At 41.3% G+C, this 8,882-nt stretch overlaps 1 long non-coding RNA gene across 1 annotated transcript; it reads right to left on the reverse strand.

The window, feature by feature from the left end:
* Window positions 1–4,594: 4,594 nt before the first annotated feature.
* On the reverse strand, window positions 4,595–8,515 carry LOC110580826. The gene is made up of 3 exons (XR_002480366.1): window positions 8,497–8,515; window positions 5,868–5,954; window positions 4,595–4,697 (listed from the first exon to the last, which is right to left on the reverse strand). It is a non-coding gene; the product is annotated as an uncharacterized LOC110580826 (long non-coding RNA).
* Window positions 8,516–8,882: the final 367 nt, after the last annotated feature.

Consider the following 8,882-nt stretch of genomic DNA (forward strand, 5'->3'; position numbering starts at 1 on the left):
TCCCAGATCATGTAATAAGGAACATATTTTCAAGTACCTCACAATTTAATGGATCCCTCCTCTCCTCTTCTAGGCCCCACATTAAGACTTACATTTCCTTATGGGTTCATCAACCTCACTGAAGAAGGGGAAAAATGAGAAAAAGACGATAGAAAGAACGGTCATGGTAAAGAGGATGTATAGGCAGAAGCCCACATTCAGGTGTGATTCAAACCCACACATGAAGATGCAAATAAGGATCCAGGAATTCTCTGTCCCAGCTCTGTCACCTCCTGAGCGACAGGCTGATGAAGTCACAGTTTCAGAAACAATGGGTTTATGGGAGTAATGAATATCTCAGTGGGGATTGGCCAAGCCTTTGAAAAACCAAACACTGAGGAAAATCAGATAGCTTTACTTCTGCAAAAGCCTCAGTGGCCCCCCAAACACTGGCCTATATAAACACAGCGAGGAGGAGGAAAGACTCATACACAAATACTCAGACCAGGTGTGCTCCTGCATTGGAATCATGTCTGTATACAAAGGGAGTGGCCTGTTTCCTTAGACCCCTCAGCTTTAGGACCAGCTTTATTTAGGGAAAAAGATATCTAAGTTGGAGAGGAAAGAAAGATCAGTTGTTCCTGAACAGAAAATCCATATCTTTCCCTAGAAGCTCCAGAATTCCCTGTCTCAGTGTACTTATTCCTGTCAGGAGTGTGTGTCCCATTGACTATGGGTTATCTCCCCAGTCACAGGCATCAGGGGAGGGAACTTAATTTTTCAAGATAATTATAATGCTGTCTTCTGAACTAAACAGAATATTAGGCAGAAGCATTGCTCTGATTATCACCAGAATATGTTCCCTTGCTCCTTGGCAGCAGCTCTGGAAACGCTGGGGAGAGAGTCGAGGGATCCGGCCATAGCATTACCTGCTGCATGAACACAGCCTTGCTCACAAATGGAATTTTCTCTGAAGCAATACCTCCTAAGTTTTAACTTATTACACAGAAACAGTGCCCAGTGCTGGCTTGGACAAGAAATATGAGATCTTAATACTGCCCTCTGGGGGCTTCTCACCCAGCTGAGGAAATAAAACCTCAGGCCCAAAAAGCAAGGGTCATTATGGGCTGGGAAAATTGGGAGATTCTTCAGAGAACATGAGAGAAAAAAAAAATAGCTATTAAACAAAGGGAACTAACAGAAGATGATCTCCTGAGACTTGGAGTGGCTCCCTGGTTACAGGGGATGGAAACAGAAATAAGATGCCTGCCTGCCTTTATTGGCTTCATTTTGAGAACACTCTCAGAAACTGAAGATTTCTTAACCTAGATTTTTAAAAGATGTATTGAGATAAAAATCCATGTTTAGAAGCTGAAATAAAAAACAATTATTGGTAGTACTTTACTTATTATAACTAATAATCAGTAGAAAAACTGTTATCTACTGTGTTTTGTTTTGTTTCATTTCGAATGCTTTCGACAAAAAGGCCACCACTGCTGATGGACAGGTGTTTTAGGCCTAAAGATACTCAGTGACTCCAGCCCCCCTTTCTCCTCCAAAAAGGCCTTTCCTCCTGACACAGAACTCTTCAATATTTTTATTCTTTTCCATATAAAGTCTGTTTGTGTCCCCTCATATAGACAAATTTGGGGGGAAAACACCACTTTATAATCATGCGTGAGATATTTAAAAAACAAATATTGGCCTTTCTATTTTAAAAACAATGTTTGAGGGGTGTCTGAGTGGCTCTGCCGGTTGGGTGTCTGACTCTTGGTTTTGGCTCATGTCATGATCTCAGGGTCATGATGAGATTGAGCACTCAGCAGGGAGCCGGCTTAAGATTCTCTCTCTCCCTTTCCCTCTGCCCCTCCCCACCTCTCTCTCTCTCTAAAAATAAATAAATGTTTGAAACTTTAAGACTAATTTAATGATCTAAGATACTAAAGGAGAAAAATGTGGGGTTGTTGACATTTAGATGTATATGAAGACTATATAGAAAGACAATAATAATAGTTCAATGGAACCTCTTTTTAATTTGATATTTAGGATTATTTTTTCAATGGAGTGGTAATTGAGGAGTGAACAACTTTCTGGAAGTGTTATTCCAGGGCATCATTAGCAGAAGAGATTACTCCTTTCAGCTTTGGAAATGAACCATGATAAACCCATTGTTTATACAAATACAAGAAAAATAACCATTTTTGTTCAGGAAGAAAACTATTAGGCTAGCTTAAATCTCAATTTAAGTCCCAGAGGTTGAGAGACAATGTGTATCTGTTAATAAATACATCAGGCATATCACCACTCAGGGAGCATTTTGGAAGAGCAATAGTTTCCTGGAAAGGATATTAAGACGAGAACATTGGTGTAGCACACATGAAGATATATAAGTTTAAATGCCCAAGATTTGGGGAAAATAAATGGAAAGCTATTGTGATTGCAGTGTGCTTGTAGAAAGGTGAGAAAGACGATGGTTTCCCTCCTTGGAATTAATGTCAAAAGGGTGGGATCTCATCTTGGGCTATTGTTAAGCCCTCCTGACCCAGCAGCCTGAAGAATCCCTGTGAAGAACAGAAATAGTAGTAGCTAAGGAGCATTATCATGTAAGCACCACATGCTCTTTGCATTGGATAGGCAACCGAGCTGCATGACCTCCTACCAATTCCTCCCCATTCCCACCCTCTTGTATGCTCTCCCTGAACAGCAGGGGCTGGAAGACTGAGAACTACATTTCCCATAAGCCTGGACAGGTGGAATCTGGGCTAGGTTCCACCATGCTAGGTTCTCCCATTTATGGGAGATTTCCTTTTGTAGGGGGCCTTTCCACTTGCCCTGAAAATTGCTCGCCTTGGTTTTTGCAGCATGGTGACCTTTAGCAGTGATTTCCTGGGGTTTTTTAAAGTTCATGATGAAGATTTTGTAAGTGCACAATTTCCTGTAATAAACCACTTCCTGCTTTAAATACCTATAGGGCTTTCTGTTTGATGTCTAAATTTACAGCCCTGGGTCTCCTTAAATTCATTTAACCTTGGGAAAGATTATATTTTGGGGAGCAGGGTCTTAGAGTTGTATTCTCTCATTCCAGAGTAGTGAAACATGAAGAGTGAAACATCTGCAAGAAATTTATTGGGCAGATAGACAGAAAAAAAAAAAGAGAAAGTGAAAGAAATTACTCAGCAGGAAATAATCAGAAATTTAGGAATCAGAAATAGGAAAGACATGCATAAGCCCAGAAATGAAGAAGACAAGAAAAATTATTTAAAACTTTTAAAAATAATCAGGCTTTTAAAAAAGAATCAATAAAAGTTAATAAATAATGTGTAAAAAGAGAATAAAATGGAAAATAGAAAAAAGAAATGTGCCCCCAGAAACTGCAGGAGGATTTGTGGAAAAAAAAAAAAGAACATACCAAGAGACTCCCCCTCCAAAGAAACAGATGCAGACACAAAAAACAAATACCTCCCTGGCCATTTTGAATAGCATCTTAATAGATATCCATACAGTTTTATCAACATCAAAGTGAATTGGGATTTAATAGTTCTTTATCAAAAGTTATTGTAAGTATTAGACAGTGAAGGGACTTTTCCAGACAATTTTAACTTCCTATTCAGTGTAGAAATCCCTCACATAACTGTTCTGACAGGTAGTGTCAGACTTTTCTTTAGCATTTCTACTGACAGGAATTCCTTTCAACTCAAAACAACCTATCTCGTGTCTCCAACTTAGATATCACTCCCCTCCTTTTCCTTCCCCTCTCTTCTCCCTCCCTTCTCCCCACTCCTTCCTCCTTCTCTGTCCTTCCTCCACCTCCTCCTCCCTCCCCCTTCTCCTTCTCTCTCTCTCCACAGTTCCTTATACACCTCTCCAACCAGAGGGTTCCACATGGATGCTTTAATGACCCATCATGACAAAGATGGTTAAAAGAGGAGAACAGAGAGAAAGAGCAGGTAAGTAGGTAAGAATGAGAGAATTATGTGGCGGAACTTAGATGAAAATAGGTTCACTTGATAATAAAGCATTTGGGGGGGCCATGAAGCTTTGGGTAGAAAGAGAAAATCTATACCAATTCCTTCTCTAAGCATCTGTCTTCATGAATCTATATTCTACTGTAAGATATGAAAGGAGCATGGCACTTATATAAGAAAACAATCTGGATAGAACATTTTAGAGTGTTCAGATGAATTAGCCATGTGATAATCTTGGGTAGAGAGAGGAAGGACTCAGCCATGGTCCTGGATTAAAAGTTTGCTTAGTCTAATAGGGACCATGAACTTTTCTTCCCCTGAAATAATGACTCTACATGTTGCTTTAGGAGAATAAGATAGCATAAGTCATTCACCTAGGATTTCACCTGGAAGTGGGAAATTTGTTTGGGATTTGGACTGACTATAAGCAACTGAGTGTTAGAAGCCTTAAGTTCAACAAAAAACTCCTGGTAATATAGAACTTTTCTGAGAGTCTCAAAATATTTATTATCTTTTTTTTTCAGTATAAACATAAATAATGAGGGTCTAAGAAGCCCTCTCGTGTCTGGGAAATGATGTCACAGGTGATTCCTTAGAGGCTCAACCACTCTCAAACTGATGGTCCAGGGGTACAGATCTCAACCTCAGAACCCCTGGGCTCTCTTGCTACCCTCACAAGTAGTGAGGGATCTCTTCCCATCCCATCTTCCTTCCTTCCCAGAACTTCTCTCCTTGATGACTCCGGAGGACAGCCTGGAACAAGAAGAAAATTGATTATACCGCTGACCCAGCAGATTGCAACTCCCATTTTGGACAGCAGAACAATGAAAGAGATGCAGATTATAAAATTTTCTATACATCATTAAACACTCAGAAAAATCCTGTCAGGACAGGACTATATATATGATTCTTGACCCATTGTCTGGGAAATACTTGTCACAAGAGATTACTGTTTCTCGAGTTAAATATATAAAAAATGTTTTAAGTTTGAAAGATTTGTTCCTCAGTGACCAACCTTTTCTTGTGCTTTGGCCTGATTCTCAAAATATCTGTGCAGAAATCCCACTGAATAATAAAGCTATATAATGTTATCATAATATAATAGTTGTATCATTATATAATAATTGTTATAATAATTATATAATGGGATATGTTACATGAGCTATAAAAGTCAATCCTCACCAAATAGCCCACAACTTTCACTTTACATAGCAGAGAGAAAACAAAAGTTTAACATGTAACATTCATATTGAGGGAGTGATACTGTGGACACAAAGAACTCAATGATGTCTAGGTTGAAGGACCAAAAAACCAAGAATCCAGTGTGTTATCTCTCTGTAATTTCACAAGGGAGTCACAGAATAGCACAAAGAAGGGAAGAGCTAACCTTACCTGGAGAGGCAAATACACAATTTGCAGGAATTATGGTCCCCTGGTGGTCAGAATGTTCCCCAGAACAATGGGCTTTCAGTCTCCTCAGACTGTTTGTATGATTCTATCAAAGTCCTTCTGCACTTATCTCTATCACAAAAGCAACTTTATAACAAGTGCCTGGAGAAGAGTCACCTAATTTTTTCATGGGCATGAAAAAATGGTAACTTTGTCACTGAATCACTTGAGAGACAACCCTGATAAGAGGAGAAACATCATAAGTATAGATGAGAAAAGAGAAACTTTTCCACCTACAGGAGACCCTAGATTATGAAGTTAATGAGGGCTCAGAACCAAATTTCTACTTGAAAATGTTCTCCCTAGAGAGAAGACAGAATTCTTAAGCTAAACAGAATGTGAGGGGGTTGCCTCACTGAGACTAGGTTTGAGTGTGGAGTTTTCAGCCATCTAGCACATGGACGATGGAAGTAACTAGAACCGCCCGCCTTATGGACATAATGAGCCCAGAGGTGAAGAGCAAAGAATACTCACCTGGCCTTCCCAGATGGTCCATCTTTATCTCATTTTCTTTATCCTTGCGCACAGCACTATGCAGAGAATACTTGCATCTAAGCAAGACTAAGACAAAGCATGGCGAGTCAGAGACCATCATCTGAAAATTCCTTCACATATCCCCAGATTCCCCAGGATTTCCTATATCCTTATACCTGGGCCTTATATCAACTCAGGCAGGACCTTGGATACCTCCTCATGCTCCACAGATGTAACACAAACGGGCTGCCTAGTCCAGTCCTGACTTATGTCCCTCAGGTACTTCCATTATATAAAAGATTATTATTTCTAAAACCTTTAGCCCTGGGTCATTAAGACCTTGAAGATCAGAGAAGAACAGACATTGTTTCCATGTTCCCAACCTTCTAATGTATACCTTCTCCTCCCTCCGTACACACACTCTCTCATACATCTCGTTCCCCTGTGCCCTAAGGCCCCCTATGGTACTTACATTTCTTTATATGTTGGTCTATCTCAAGTAAAAAGGGAGAGAACATGACAAAGAGAAAAAATACAAAAAGCATAGCAAACAGGGCATAGAGCCAAGGAACACCATTTGGGAATAAACTGGCCCCTGGTTCAACCTCTGCCATTGAGATCTGAGAGAGTACATGGAATTCCCTGCCCCAGCTCTCTCACCTCCTAGGTGATCAGGGTGATGAAGTCACAGCTTAGGGCATAATAGGAGTGATGAGGATTGGATGAGGATTGGCCAAGCCTCATTCTATACATACTGTATAGAAACAAGGACTCTCGGGGAGTTTCACTTCTATTGCAGCTCTATTGAACCAAAAATACTAGACTATCAGGCAAGACCAAGAGGAAGGTAGATTGGATTGCTACACAAATACTCTGAATGTGTGGTTCACTGCATGGGAATGATATCCATTCACAAAATGAAGGAACTGCTTCTCTAGACTTCACAGCCCTAGCGTTAGTCTTTGTCAGCAGAATGATGTCTAAGTCAAAAGACCACATTTTCCTGAGGAGAGATTTCAGATCCTTCCCTAGAAGCTCTGAAATACCCTGTCTTTGTGTGCTCATCATGACAGGACTGTGTGTCACACAGATTATGGGAACCTCTCCCCAGTTGTGTCAATGGGGAGGGAAGAGTTTATCTTCTAAGATGGGGGTTATGTTCTTCTAAATTAAATAGAATATCAGGCAGCAGAGTTTCTCTGAATATCACTGTTCTTTCAATATCTGCTAATTCCGAAGCTTCTACACAAACCCATCGAACATGTTTCAAAGAACTTAGATCAAACAGTTCTCGCCCATTCAAAAGAGCACCTAACAGCAGAAGCTGTCTCATGCTTCAAGCCACTCTCCCCAGAGATTCCCAGCCCCCTGCTACAGGCAACACCCCAACACCCCGTCCTGGCACCACTCCCCCTGCACACAAGGATCTCAGATCCTGGTCTGAACTCCACCTTCTCTATCTCTAGCGTGACCAGGGCACACCCACTGACAAGATGCTGGTGTGCCTCCACAGTCTTTGCCAGCTCCCAAGACTTGTTACAGACCATCTCCAGGAGCCTTCATGCCTAATCTCTATCTGCCATGAGTATGTGCTTCCTCTCAAGGTCCATGAACTCCCTCTTGCTCACCCAGAACAACAGAGAGAAGTCATTGACACCACGACACTGCCTAAGAACAAAAACAGTAGCCAGTGCTGGCTTGAACAAGAAATATGAGGCCTGAATACTGCCCTCTGGGGGCTTCTCACCCAGCTGAGGAAATAAAACCTCAGGCCAAAAAGGCAAGGGTCATTATGGGCTGGGAAAATTAGGGGATTCTTTAAAGAACATGAGAGAAGAAAAATAGCTATTAAGCAAATGGAACTAACAGGGGATGATCTCCTGAGAGTCAAAATGACTTCCCAGTTTCAAGGGGTATAAACAGGGAACGAAGATACCCGCAGGCCTTTATTGGCTTCATTTCTGGTTGAGTCTCAGAAACTAAAATTCTTCAACCCAAGCTTTTTTAACACTTATCAGGATAAAAATTAATGTCTAGAAGCTAAAACAAAAAAAAAAGGGTTGGTACTATTTTACTGTTACCATTACTAATAACCCCAAACACTAAAACCTACATGATTATGTTCTTTTGTTTCTGTTGACGCCCTCACACAGAAAGACTCATGAGCCTTTGGACAGCTTTTCTCGTCCAAGACATTTCAGCGTTCAGTGTTCAGTAAGGACAGGCTTTGTTGGCTATCATTCAAGGTTTGTTAGGTGAATTTAATAAGGGCTTCTATGCGAGTTATAACATTCTATAGGCCAATGGAGGGAACAATAATATAGCAAAATGATCACACCAGTGGGAAAACAAAGTGTTCCCCTGTTCCCTGAGGAGATGGATTGGCAGCTTTAGAAACGTGACCTGGTTGTACAAACCATACATGTTGGCTGGGGGAGACAGCACTGCCAGGTGTGAGGAGATGGATTGGGGTGGGATAGGCCGGACCAGGACCCCACCTCCTCCCTTCTTTCAGTGGTTTATGTTCCATTCCAAGTATAGTGCATTTTAACAGATCCAGCTTGCAGCAGGACAATGGGATCCCAGCAGACTGAGTAGTTCCCCTCACCCGGGGTGTGAAGTAACTCACCCATCCTGGTGGGACATCCTAAGTGCAAATTCCTGGAGATAAGTCCTTTTCCAGGTGTGTGGGAGCATGGTGTTCTTAGCAGCATAACACATCGATCCTCAGTGGGAGTCAGAGGAGTGGTTGTCTCTCGTGAATTCCATACCTTCACGAAACTAGGTGCCTCAGCCAGGGTCCCCTGTCTGGCATATGGGACAATAGGCCCTACTGGCTGGTCATTTAAATGTACTAAAGCCTGGGACAGTACTTTAGTCCACCCAGCCAATGTGGTTTTACCTGTTAACAATTTGCTGCCTTAATATGCCATTTTTCCTTTCTAGCAACTCTGCTGCTTGTGGGTTATAGGGAATAGGAAACCTCCATTCGATGCCTGACCTTTGAAATGTGAT

This window comes from Neomonachus schauinslandi, chromosome 5 (assembly GCF_002201575.2).
Source record: "Neomonachus schauinslandi chromosome 5, ASM220157v2, whole genome shotgun sequence".
NCBI classification, from domain to species: Eukaryota; Metazoa; Chordata; class Mammalia; order Carnivora; family Phocidae; genus Neomonachus; species Neomonachus schauinslandi.